Raw genomic sequence first — 14,224 nt, forward strand, 5'->3', positions numbered from 1 at the left:
ACGAAGCTGGCTTTTTCGTTTATTGATATAGACAGTAAAAGACACACGGAACGATGTCAAGCGTAGTTCAAGTTTATTTTAAAATCATGCTTGTTCATGGAGATTGGGTTTTTTCTTCTGATTTTTGTATTTTAAAAACCCCAAAACCCCACATATTTAAAAGTTGCAACATTCTGCCAAAAGAGGGCAGTATTCACCTACAGTAGAATGTAAAGGGACGGAAGAATTGCTGAGAGAAGGAGAATGAATTTGTTTCTTCTTTATACTCACAAGGTTGATAAAATTTGACAAAACGTTCTCCAGTCATTACCTCTGTCTCCCAGCCTGGTCATCTGGAGTTGCTGCCTAAATTAACCATCCAAGTTTCACTTCGTTTTTCTGTTTTGCATTTTTTAAAGTTCTATTTTAGGGATGAGATTTGTTTGAAAGTTTCAGTCTTTAAAGATAAAACCAAAACCTTAAATACCTGCTTACAGAGTGGCCAAAAAGTACACGTTGAACTGCAAGACATACTTGTGGCAGAAGTCTTCTGTTTCCGGCGGTGTCGCCGGGAGAGGGCCGCCCGCCCCCGGGCACCGAGCGGGTGAGAGGCGGGTCTGCCCCGGCGGGTCCTGGAGGCTCATCGGTGCCACTTCACGTGCTCACACGCGTGACCGTGGGTGCGTCTGCCCCAGGGCCGGGCGCGGGCGCTGAACACTCAGTGTTAAAGGAAGAAACCAGAAGCAGCTGGTGGGAATCTCGTATTAGTGCAGCGCTTTGGGTTTCAGGAGTGGAATATACAGTTTGGAGTAGGGAGTATGTGCCCCTGGGTCACCACTTATTACTGCGCCCGCCCTTCAGGGTTTGGAAGTGTTACCGGATAAAAAGAAGAAAAGCTCTCCTGCGTGGAGGCAATAAATAATTAATCAACGTGAGCTGCCGAAGCCCGGCCGGGGGCTGAGAGGCTGGGCTCACGGAAACGGTGCAGCGACGCGCCAAGAGGAGGTGCCTTTGCAGGGCGGCTTTGGCGCGGACGGGTGCTCGTCCCCGCGGCGCACGCCGCCCCACCTCCTGACCCGCCCCGCCCGCCCCGCCTCCTTACCCGCCCGCCCCGCCTCCTTACCCGCCCGCCCCGCCTCCTGGCACGCCCCGCCCCGCCTCCTGACCCGCTCCACCTCCTGACCCGCCCCTGCGCTCCCCGCCCCGCCTCCTGGCCTGCCCCGCGCTCCCCGCCCCGCCCCCGCGGCGTGCGCCCCCGCCCCGCCCCGCCCGCCCGTCGAGGCCGCGCCTCTGTCCCCCCACGTGCCGACCCCGCTCGGGTCGCCGGAGCAGGGTCCTCACTTGCCTGCAACCCCAGGCTTCCGCGCTTAGACTGGAAAGCGCGAGCCCTGAAGCGGTGAAAGGAACGGGTCTCCTTTCTAGCATCTTCCAGAACTTACCACGGAGAATTCCCATCTTCATTCCTTGGGTAATTTGCCTGCGTAGAGTCCCAGTTTAGCCCCTTTATCGTCGCCCCCCCACCCCCAAATCTTCCCTACTCTGAATTGGGTGAAGCAGCCGCCCACGCCGCGTGTTCCCCGCTCCCGGCTGGGCCTCCCCGCGCCCTGCGGTGGGCGATGCTCCCGGGTCCGCAGAGCAGCCGGGAGCCCGGGGCGTGGGCCCCGGCGAGCAGGCACGTAGGCGCCCGGGAGCCGCGCCGGAGTGGGCGGGCAGATGGGCCTGGGCGCTCATCCGCCGTCCTCGCCTTCCGTGTGGGGAGAGAAACCGCATCACTGAGCTGCCCTTCGGGTCGCACAGTGTGTGTGGAGCGCGCACCCTTCTCATCGTGGTGCTCGGGCTTTACGCCCCAAGAGGAGAAGAGGAGAAGTGCCTCTGGGACGAGCCGGTTGGAAGGGCTCAGCGTCCCCGGTCAAGTGTCTGCCGGTCGTGGCGGGTGCGCGCGGGAGAGAGCCGCCTGCCCCGTTCGGGTGCATCCCTGGGCGGAGGGAAGTGGCCCGAGTGAGACGCCGGGAATTTTGAGCAAGAGGTCGGACGAGCAGCGCCGGGTCATTTTTCGTCATAATCGTGAAGTGAGGATCTAGCTGGGTCATGAAAGTTGAAGCTGGTGGCTGGTCGTTGCACATAAGCCCACTTATATTCGGCCCAGAGTAATTTTTATTAAGCATCTTCTTAATTTTATGTGCTCGTGAATACGAAGAACAGTCTTACTGTAAAAACTCACAAGACGCATTCTTGAGCCCGGGGCCCCTCCGCGTGCGGCGGCCAGAGGGCAGGGCGAGCGGGGCCTTTGGCCTTGAACCTTGCCTGTGTCGTGTTGCGGCGTCAGTTTCTGCAGAAGCCCCAGCGCCGGGCGCAGGGCGGCCTGTCCGTCAGGTGCCGAGGTCGGCGGTCGGCCCGCGCCGGACACCCTCTCCTGGAGGCCCTGAGCGGAAGGGAGAGGGCGTTGTCTTTGCAGCTGTGCAGAGCCTTCCTCGCCTGGAGAATGACACCCAGTGGCTGGGCCCTCAGGTCCCCAGCCGGGCCCCCTGCGAGTTCCCAGCTTCCTGGGGTCTCGGTTTCTTAGTCTGTAAAATGGGGATGCTAGCGGTGTTTGCCCCCTGAGGTTATTCTCAGGTGACACGAGCTCGTGCGCGTTACACGCTTAGGAGAGGATCTGGCTCTGCCCAGCGCTATGGAAGGGTTCGCTGTGACTACTGTTTACGGCTCAGGGCACGAGCTTCGGACTCACATACCTACAGGAAGCTGGCTGGCAGGGTCCTCTGAGGGGAGCGGGGAGGGGGGGGGGGCGAAAGACGACTTGCCCTGAGTAGAGTGATGGGCAGCGACTGACCTGCAGCTGGAGTCCTGGGAAGGGGGGGCAGCCCGGGGCCAGCCAGCTCCCGAGTGGGTGCTGCCCTCAGGGCTTGGGGCCCATTGATAATGAGCTGGCTGTATTTTTCAAGAAAATATGGAAGTCAAAAGTGAAATTCCCTGGTTTTTATTTTAAAAAAATTTTTTTGGCCAAGCGACACGGCTTGCAGGTATGTTATTTCCCCAACCAGGGATGGAACCTGGGCCCTAGGCAGTGAAAGCATGGAGTCCTAACCACTGGACCGCCAGGAAGTTCCCTCCCTGACTTTTATTTTTATTTATTTATTCATTTAAAGAAACATTTGTTTATTTATTTGGCTGCGCCGAGTCTTAATTGCAGCATACGGCATCTTCGTTTCTGCGTGCGGGATCTAGTTCCCTGACCAGGGATCGAACCTGGGCCCCCTGCATTGAGAGCGCAGAGTCTTACCCACTGGACCACCAGGGAAGTCCCCCTGACTTTTAAATATTAGCAGCTGATCCCAGTTTTTCAAAGTGAAAGGCCCGACCACGTGTATTTGCAGGTTGCTTTCAGCCCAGAACCTTCAGTTTTTGACCCCTGTTGGAGACATGGTATGAAAGCCGAGAGAGATATATGCAAAGTCTGTACAGATTGGTCCTCTACTTCTTTGGGGCCAAAAAACCTTGACATAGGATTACATTTTCATGCAAGCAATATCATGAAGGACCACAACTAACTGATTAAGATAAAAATTCTGAAAAAGAAAAGGCAGATCAGCCTGTGAAAGCAAAGGCATGTGGGGCCTGGCTCAGTTTCTCCCTAACAGCAGAATTGAGTTTTTGTTAAAGCACATTTAAATATATGTGTTTTGTCACATAACAGTGGAAACAGTGTAAAGAACACATTTAACACTATAAATGGCCAGTGTGCTAGTAACTGTTAATTTGTAGTCTTGTTATATTGATACTTTCCTTGATTTTTTTTCTTTTCATGCTTTTAGAATTTTAACCTTAATGTAGAAAATATTTTTCTTAACCATAGATAAAATATTTCACTATATTTAAAGATTATGGTTAATCAGGGCTTTAAGACTAGAAAAATGCAAAGCTATTCCCTTCCTCAAGTTTAATTTGATTCCATCTATAAAGATATCAAAGCACATATCGTTTACCAAATATTCTACTACCATTTTGAAACTCTCGGGACTTCCCTGGTGGTGCATTGGTTAAGAATCTGCCTGCCAATGCAGGGGACATGGGTTCGAGCCCTGGCCTGGGAAGATCCCACATGCCACGGAGCAACTAAGCCCGTGTGCCACGACTACTGAGCCTGCGCTCTAGAGCCCGCAAGCCACAACTACTGAGCCCAGGCACCGCAACTACAGAAGCCTGCGTGCCTAGAGCCCGTGCTCCACAACAAGAGAAGCCACCACAATGAGAAGCCCGCACACCACAACGAAGAGTAGCCCCTGCTCGCCGCAACTAGAGAAAGCCCGCACGCAGCAACGAGGACCCAATGCAGCCAGAAATAAAAATTAAAAAAAAAAAAAAAAAAAAAATGGACCGCTGCTGGAAATTGTGTAAATGGTATACGCTTATTGGAAGGACTTTTCAATGTGAAAGTTTCAAGATACTCTGTTTCTTAGCAGAAAGTTGAATTTGACGAATGGTAAATAAAGGTAACCAATCAGGTAAAACTATAGCAAAGTGCTCTGTTACACCTGACTTCCAAGAGGAGCTCCAGGGCAGAATGCAGGCTGGAAGTGACCTTGGAGGACTGGCCAGGTCTGCCCCAGGGGCGTCTGGTCTCCCCCAAGGGTCCCCGTCCTCCACCACATCCCTTCGTAGTCTTGGGTTCGGCAATGGATGCTTGGATACTGTGCACCAAAAGCACAATGACAAAAGAAAAAATAGATAAATTGTTCTTCATCAAAATCAACAACTTTTGCACTTCAAAAGACACCATCAAAAAAGTAATAAGACAGAATGGGAGGAAAATTTCAAATCATATATGAGAACCCTTTTACCTTAACAATTTAAAAAACCAGATAACCCAGTCATAATTGAGCGAAGTATTTGAAGAGCTGTTTTTTAAAAGAAGGTACACAAATGACCAATAAAGCCCATCCGGAGATGCTCAACATCATTAGTGATTAATGAAATGCAAATCAAAGCCAGAATGAGCTACAACTTTAACTCTTGAGAATGGCAAAATAAAAATGACAGATGATAACATGTGTCAGCAAGAATGTGGAGAAACACTGCTGATGGAATTGTGAAGCAGAGCCCATTGCAGGACAGCTTGGCAATTCCTCAAAACCTTAAACGTAGAATTACCGTATGACCCAGCAATTCTGGTCCAAGAAAAATGAAAACATGATATTGATTCTTCCAATCCAAGAACATGGTATATCTCTCCATCTGTTGGTGTCATCTTTGATTTCTTTCATCAATGTTTTTTTCTTTAAATTAATTAATTTATTTTTGGCTGCATTGGGTCTTTGTTGCTGCACGCAGGCTTTCTCTAGTTGCGGCGAGCGGGGGCTACTCTTTGCTGCAGCGCGTGGGCTTCTCACTGCGGTGGCTTCTCTTGTTGCAGAGCATGGGCTCTAGGCACACGGGCTTCAGTAGTTGTGGCGCGCAGGCTCAGTAGTTGTGGCTCGTGGGCTCTAGAGCGCAGGCTCAGTAGCTGTGGTGCACGGGCTTAGTTGCTCCGCGGCATGTGGGATCTTCCCGGACCAGGGCTTGAACCCACGTCCCCTGCATTGGCAGGCGGATTCTTAACCACTGCGCCACCAGGGAAGTCCCTTTAGCAGTATTTTTAAGTGGAGAATTGATCTATAAATAATTCCTGCCTACAGAGAATTTTCCAGTCTCTTTCCCTCTCTCCTTCCTACAAATATTCATGGAGTGACTATTTTATACTAATAGCTAAAAAAACAAACAAACAAAAAAAGAGCTATATTTTGCTTCTTGGTCCTTTCCTCTGGCTCTTATACCAAAAATGGGAACATAGATAATAAAGAAAAAAACCCCAACCCCCCAAATATATAGAGTGCAAATTCTGAGATGTCCTATGTAGAAAACTGTGTATGGATGGAACATTGCCAGCAGAGGTGGGCGTAGGGAGAGCTTACTTAGAAGCATCAGGGCTGGCCTGCCTGAGAAAGGGGTTTAAGTTGAAACCTACAGAATGAGGAGACAGCCATTCAAAGAACTTCCAAGCAGAGGAGTGAAGTCTAAGGCTGAGGAGATTCTGGCCCTTAGAGAAGCTGAAAGAAGGGCAGTGGGGCTTCGTGGCTGGAAGGAGAGTGTCTCAGGACGTCGAGTAGAGGAGGCGAGTAGAGGAGAACCTCCTTCAGCCAAGCCTGGGCAGGCGAGCAGCCCCTGGGCCTCTGTCGCTGGGAGCCAGGGCTCGGTGCTGGCGGGGTGCACCCAGAACCCGATCGTCTGCTCTCGTGGCCATCACCATGTGGTCCCAGAAGATGCTTCTCCTCACCTCCTGCCCTAATGCCTCAAAACAAAAGGGGATGTTACCTCTCCAAAGGCTGCCGGGACTTGTGGGAGATACTGGTGCTGATGCTGGAGCAGAGAGGCGATTTGAGCTGTAGGAACATGTAGGTAGGAGAGAACACAAATACTCTACCTTGTCACATCCCTCCATTCACAATAGCATGACAGCCATTCTCACTCTCGCTAATCAATTTCCCAATCTCATTGATCATCCGTTTCCTTGATTCTCTTCATGAACCCATCCCTGGACTGGACATATTCATAAGTTAGCAAGGGATTTGCATCTTCCTCTTGAATTCACACACTCTACGTTTGTATATTTGTATGTCTAGACGTAATGTGTGTGAAGTGTGATAACAGACTCTTTACGCTGGTAACTGTATAAACTTGGAATGCTTAATTACAAATAGATTTACTTTTGTAAAAATATTTAATGAGGTTTAATTACATTTTTATAAGTAAAGATTTAATTTTAATACATTTGATTTAAAATTTCATAGGTTATGATTTGCATTTGCATTTAACTAGTTTAGATTATTATATTTTTTATTTTTCCAGCTTTATTGAGTATAATTGACAAAATTGTATATATTTAAAATGTACAATGTGATGATTTGATCTATGTATACATTATAAAATGATTACCACAACCAAGTTAAATAACACATCATCACCTCACATAGTTACTCTTTTTGTTTTGTTTTGTTTTTGTGAGAATGCTTTAACTGTACTCTCTCAGCAGATTTCACATCGACAATATTATAGTCACCATGGTATACATTAGATCCTCAGAACCTCTTTTAACTGAAAGTTTGTACATTTTGACCAACATCTCCCCATTTCCCCCACTCCCAAGCCTCTGGCAACTACCGTTTTATTCTCTGATTCTGTGAGTTCAACTTTAGTTTAATTTTAGGGTTCCACATATAAGTGATACCACACAGTGTTTATCTTTCTCTGTTGGGCTTATTTCACTTAGCATGAAGCCCTCCAGGTCATCCACGTTGCCAGTATCTTGGCTATTGTGAACAGTGCTGCAGTGGACCTGGGAGTGCAGGTAATCTCTTTGAGATCCTGATTTTGTTTCCTTTGGAGATATACACAGAAGTGGGATGGCTGGATCATATGGTAGTTCTATTTTTCATTTTTTTGAGGAACCTCCATACTGTTTTTCAGAGTGACTGCACCAGTTTACATTCCACCAACAGTGCACACGGGTTCTCTTTTTCCCACATCCTTGCCAACATTTGTCATCTCTTGTCTGTTTGATAACAGCCATCCTAACAAGCGTGAGGTGATATCTCATTGTGGTTTTGAATTACATTTTCCTAATGACTAGTGATGTTGAGCATCTTTTCATCTGTCCGTTGGCCATTTGTATATCTTCTTTGGAAAAATGTCTATTCAGGTCCTTTGCCCATTTTAAAATTAGACTATTTGGGGATTTTGCTATTGAGTTGTATGAGTTCTTTATATATTTTGGGTATTAGCCATGTATCAGATATATGATTTGCAGATATTTTCTCCCATTCTATAGGTTGCTTTTTCATTTTGTGGATGATTTCCTTTGCTATGTAGAGTTTTTCTAGTTTGATGTAGTCCTGTGTTTGCTTTTGTTGCCTTTGCTTTTGGGATCAGATCCAAAAAATCGCCAGGACCAATCTTAAGGAGCTTCTCCCCTGTGTTTTCTTCTAGGAGATTTAGGTCTCAGTTCTTACATTTAAATCTTTAATGTATGTTGAGTTAATTTTTGTGAGTGGTATAAATTAGTGATCCAGTTTTATTCTTTTGTGTGTGGCTGTCCAGTTTTCCCAACACCATTAATTGAAGAAGTTATCTTTTCCCCATTGTGCATTCTTGGTGCCCTTGGCAAATATTAATTGACCGTATATGTGTGGGTTTAATAGTGGACTCTTTATTCAGTTCCATTGGTCTATGTGTCTTTTTAATGCCAGTATCATATTGTTTCGATTACTATAGCTTTGTAATATAGCTTGTACTCAGAAAGTGTGATTTCTCCAGCTATGTTCTTCTTTCTGAGGTTTGCTTTGTCTATTTTGGGGTACTTTGTGGTTCCATATGAATTTTAGGATTTATAAATAGGTTTTTCTATTCTTGTGAAAAATGCCATTGAGTTTTAATAAAGATTGCATTGCACCTGTGTATCACTTTGGATAGTATGGATATTTTAACAATATTAATTCTTCCAATCTGTGAACATGGGGTATCTTTTCATTTGCTTGTGTCTTCAAGTTTTTTCATCATCGTCTTATAGTTTTCAGCACACAGATTTTTTACCTCCCTGGTTAAATTTATTCCAAAGTATTTTATTGTTTTTGATGCAATTGTCAATGGGATTGGTTTCCTAATTTCTCTTTCAGTTAGTCTGATGGAGTTTTTAGGGTTTTCTAAATCTAAGATTGTCATTTGCAAACAGAAACAATTTTACTTCTTCCTTTCTGATTTGGATGCCTTTTATTTTTTTTTCTCACCTAATTGCTCTGGCTAGGACTTCCAGTATTATGTTGATTAGAAATGGTAACAGTGGGAACTCTTGTCTTGTTCCTGATCTTAGAGGAAAAGCTTTCAGCTTTCACCACCAAGTCTGATATTAATCGTGGGCTTGCTATATATGGCTTTTATTATGTTGAGATATGTTCTTTCTAAACCCACTTTGTTGAGAGTTTTTATCATGAAAAAATGTTGAATTTTGTCAAATGCTTTTTCTGCATCTATTGAGATAATCATTTGATTTTTATCTTTCTCTTAATGTGGTGTATCACATTTATTGATTTGTGTATGTTGAACCATTCTTGCATCCCAGGGATAAATCCCACTTGATCGTGGTGTATGATCCTTTCGATGTGCTGTTGAATTCAGTTTGCTGGTATTTTGTTGTGGATTTTTGCATGTATTTTTTGTCAGGGATATTGACCTGTGATTTTCTCTTCTTGTACTATTCTTGTTATTGAGAGTAATGCTGGCCTTGTAAAATGAGTTTGGAAGTTTTCCTTCAGCTTAAAATTTTTGGAAGAGTTTGAAAAGGATTGAGGTTAATTTGTCTTTAAATGTTTGATGGTATTCACCATGGAAACCATCTGGTCCTGGACTTTTCTTTTTTGGGTGTTTTTGATTACTAACTCAATCTTCTTACTAGTTATAGATCTTCAGATTTTCCATTTTTTTTGATCCAGTCTTGGTAGGTTGTACTTTCCTAGAAATTTATCCATTTCTTCTAGGTTATCCAGTGTGTTGGCATATAATTTTTCATAGTAGCCTCTGATGAACCTTTGTATTTTTGTGCTATCAGTTGTTATGTCTCCTGTTTAATTTCTGATTTTATTTAATTGAGTCTTCTTTTTTTCTTAGTCTACTTACAGATTTGTCAATTTTACCTGTCTGAAATCTAGCTCCTCATTTCATTGATCTTTTTTTTACTGTTTTCCTAGTCTCCATATCATTTATTTCTGCTCTGATTTTTGTTAGTTCCTTCCTTCTGCTAACTTTGGGCTTAGTTTGTTCTTCTTTTTCTAGTTCTTAGAAGTGTAAAACTAGATTGTTTATTTAAGGTCTTTCTTTTTTCTTACCGTAGGTGTTATGGCTATCAACTTCCCACTTAGAACTGCTTTTGCTGAATCCCATAAATTTTACTATGTTGTGTTTACATTTTCATTTGTTTCAAGATTTTTTTAAAATTTCATTTTTGGTTTCTTTTTGACCCATTGATTGTTCAGGAGTGTGCTGTTTAATTTCCACATATTTGTGAATTTTCCAGTTTTCCTCTTGTTATTAATGTATGCTTTCATCCCATTGTGGTTCAGAAAAGATATTTACTTGATATGATTTCAATCTTCTTAAATCTGTTAAGCCTTGTTTTGTGACTTAACATATGATCTATCCTGGAGAATGTTCCATGTGAGCTTGAGAAGAATGCGTATTCTGCTGTTGTTGGATGAAGTATTCTGTATATGTGTGTTAGGTCCATTTGGCTAATGTGTAGTCTAAGTTCAATATCCCCTTATTTATTTTGTCTGGATGATCTATCTATTGTTAAAAATGGGGTATTGAAGTCCCCTATTATTGTTACATTGCTGTGTATTTCTCCCTACAGATCTGTTAATATTTGTTTTATGTAATTGAGTGTACCAATGTTGGGTAATATATATTTACAATTGTTATACTCTCTTGATGAATTGACCTCTTTATCATTATATAATGACCTTCTCTGTTCTTGTTATAGTTTTTGATCTAAAGTTTATTTTGTCAGATATAAGTATAGCTATCCCTGCTCTCTTTTGGTTTCTATTTGTGTGGAATATCTTTTCCCATCTCTCTACTTTGAGCCTGTGTCCTTAAAGCTGAAGCAAGTCTCTTGTAGCAGCCTATAGTTGGGTCTCTCTCTTTTTAAAAAAAATCCATTCAGCTACTCTGTGTCTTTTGGTTGGAGAATTTAATCCATTTACATTTAAAGTAATTATTGATAGGTAGGGACTCACTGTTATCATCTTGTTAATTGCTTTCTGGCTGTTTTGTGGTTCTTTTCTTTTTTTTCTGCCTTTCTTGCTTTCTTCCTTATGATTTGATGATTTTCCATAGTGGTATGCTTTGATTCCTTTTTCTTTGTCTTGTGTGTATCTACTATAGGTTTTTATGCCTTGTGGTTACCATAAGGCTTACATGAACCTTCTTGTAAATGTAGCAGTCTCTTTTAAGCTGACAGCAGCTTAAGTTGTGTTCCTTTGATGTGTCACGTTTTTCAGATTTTTTATGTTTCTTGTAGCCTTGCTCTGATGTCTGCGTCTTTGATGGAGCAGTCACCTCTTTCATACTTGACAGACTGGTTTTGGTGTGAAAAGACCTTCACCTGTGTGTGGGTGAGAGGGTGTGGCTGGGTTGGAGTAGTGGTTCTGGCTCTGGGGACGCCTCTGTGTTAGGCTCTATGCAGCTCTGTCAGCTGGGGGCAGTGTTGGTGAAGATTGCAGGGCTTCTAGAGGACCAAGGCTGTGGGTGTCCACAGTGGTGCTGAGGGCTGCTGGGGTCTTTAGTGGCAAAGTCTGCTGGGACCACCTGATTTTCTTTTTTTTTTCCATGGGGGATGTCGTGGCTGAGGGGGATTTTTTTGGTAATTGGTCTGGCTTGTGGTTGCCTTCATGGTGGTGATGTCACTGGTGTTGGATGTGTGGGTGCCCATGGAGTAGCCGTGGAGCCGGGGTCTGGAGAGTGGGCACCTGTGGACCAGCAGCAGCTCCTGTGTCCGGGGTGCTGGCCAGCCTGCAGCAGCGCTGGCTCGGGGAGCCTGAGATACGGGTGCAGAGCCATTGTCCGGGGTGCAGGTGAGCGCAGAGCAAGCAGAGCAGGCTTTGGGGGCTGGTGTGCACTGGGGTGAGGTTGCTGGCAGCTGTGGTCATGGGGCAGTGTAGCAGAGGCTCCTTTTGGTGGGGAGCCGTCTCCCTCTCGGGGGGCCTGTGCATATAACACTAGGGGTCTTCCACTAGGGAAGCTGCAGGAAATCTACAGCTGCCGCGGTCCCCAGTGGCAAAGGCTGCCTGGGCCCCACAGAACAGGCCATGGGCACCACAGGGGCACCTGCTGCTTGGCTGATGTTGTTGGACCCCCTTCTTCTTTGTTCCTCACTGCCTCTGATGTCCCTGTTGAGCTGATCTCCCCAGCAATCCTTTCTGTGCAGTTTTTCTCCTTCTTTTGCTCCACTGTGTTGCTGTAGGTTCTTAATTGGATTCTTTAGCCCTCCTAAGGCTTTTTTCAATTGTGAATAGCTAATTGTTTTTTTGTGAGGGGAATGAAGGCTGGTATCTCCTACTGTTTCATCTTGCTCAGTTTAGATTATTTTAGAAAAATAAATTTTGTCAAAATACATATGAAAAATAATTTATTCAGTTTTTACATTTGATTTGGATTTTTATGAATATATATTCAAACAGCCTTTGGATACAATTATGTTTTAAAAATTCTTTAGATCACTGAGAAATATTATAGTACATGCTAAGGAAGGGCTGGAAAAGAAGACACAAAAATAGAGCTCAGAAAAGGGGAAAAACAGCAGAAAAATAGGATTTTAGAAACAATCTGCTTAAATTTTTAAAATCTGAAAATAATGGAAGAGTAGGTTTCTGTCATGTATGACCCGTATAAAATCTGTAGAGTTCGTTACACATTCTTCAGGTTTAATTACTGATCAAAACAATAAAAACAAGCCAACTGGGCATTGCAAATTGTTTAGATTTTTACCACTGGTCAAAATAATGAAAATGAGCAGAAAATTACTCTCATCAAATCCACAATTTTATCAGGTCTGGTAAAATTTGTGAAACTACAGTCTTTAGTAAATGAAGCTTGAGTTACTGATCAAAATAATGAGAATAAATGACAAAAGTATTTACATCAAATTTCTAACCCAGAAGCACAAAGGCAGTTCTGTCCAGTGTGAGATGACAAAGAAAACGCCTTCCCAGAACCAGCAGATCGGGGGAGAAAGTCAGGACTGGGAGCCCCGCTGTCCTTTGGGAGCTGATCCCGGAGGATGGCCCTGCTTCCAGAAAACAAGCTGATTCGGTTTCATGGTGAAAAACCTTTTTCATTGGATGAAGAAGAAATAGAGATGAACCTTTATTTTAAGTTTGCAGACAATCTATGTTTTATTACTATTTTTCTATGTTTTAGAGCTAATTTTGGAGAGCAGCTTTTGTCAGTGAAGTTATTTGTGATGGAAGCATTTGGCTTCTTTATGAAGAGAATATAAAAAATCACTATTATAGAGAAAAGCACACATAATACAATGGCTAGAATTGAAAAAATTCTGGAGAAATAGCAAAAAATTGGCAGTATTTAACAAAGAGAAGTAATAGTCAATATAAAAACATTGGTATTATGTTCTAAAAATACTTAGCCAAACATATTTAGTCAAATAAGATGACACTTTATTTATTTTTTGACAGTGTCCAATATTTACTGAAAACAATGGATAGATTCTAAGTATAGAAGAAGTAACTTTGGAATTTGAGGCTAGAATGTCTGAATATGTCAGATAAATATAAAAATAATAAAACAAATTAAAACTATCTAGAATGATAAAATCAAGTGAAATGTTTCATATAATGGGAATATTGTAAGGATCCAGATATTTCTTTTTTCATTTATTATTTTTAAAAAATTTTTATTGGAGTATAGTTGACTTACAGTGTTGTGTTAGTTTCAGGTGTTGCAAAGTGAATCTGTTATACATATACATATATCCACTCTTTTTTAGATATTTCTTTAAGAGATGTTGAGATCTGTAATAATGATTCATATGAAGGAAGTTAAAATATTTCATGGTATTTTCCATGATAATGATGATTTTTCATATTCAGTCCGCCTTTACAATTCTATATGTAAAATCTGTTGGGTTTTTTTTCTGAATCTAAGTATCACTTTAAGAATTTTAGTAACAGTTGCTGCTGCCTCAGTGAATAAAATTTCTCCAAACTGAAAACATCTCTCCAAGAATTACAGTGACTCTAGAAATGAGGTTTAATTTGGCATTATTCTCAATAGAGCAAGATTATGTGGACAATCTGGATTGTAAACACATAATTAGTGATTTTTTTTTGACATGAAGGCAAGAGGTAAATTTTGTGGAATAAATATGTGAGTATTTATGAGTTCTCTGGGTCTTCATTTTATTAGTCACCCACCACCACTGGTCCATCATCAGAACATCTCAGCACAGGTGATGATTATGCTATTCAAAAGATCTTATGATTATGGAGGCATTCTTGTCAGGAGAGGGTGGCAGAATATATCTTATTTAATAGTTTGGTTTCCATTACTTGACAGTGTAGACGCACAGTGTGGGTCTACTGTAGTCTTGTCCAGACTCTGCAGTGGAGGTGCTGGCCTGGGTGGACGAGCCTCCATCATTCAG

General features: G+C 43.1%; 1 long non-coding RNA gene and 1 other non-coding gene across 2 annotated transcripts in view; one reads left to right on the forward strand and one right to left on the reverse strand.

The window, feature by feature from the left end:
- The first annotated feature begins 1,266 nt into the window (after positions 1 to 1,266).
- LOC118883501 overlaps positions 1,267 to 14,224 on the forward strand; it is a 302,384-nt gene continuing 289,426 nt past the window's right edge. Inside the window, exon 1 of the long non-coding RNA XR_005017034.1 lies at positions 1,267 to 1,447. This is a non-coding gene — a long non-coding RNA (uncharacterized LOC118883501). The remainder of the gene's footprint in view (positions 1,448 to 14,224) is intronic.
- On the reverse strand, positions 3,205 to 3,277 carry TRNAE-CUC. Its single transcript has one exon. It is a non-coding gene; the product is annotated as a tRNA-Glu (tRNA).

This window comes from Balaenoptera musculus, chromosome 17 (assembly GCF_009873245.2).
Source record: "Balaenoptera musculus isolate JJ_BM4_2016_0621 chromosome 17, mBalMus1.pri.v3, whole genome shotgun sequence".
In the NCBI taxonomy this organism is placed as follows: Eukaryota; Metazoa; Chordata; class Mammalia; order Artiodactyla; family Balaenopteridae; genus Balaenoptera; species Balaenoptera musculus.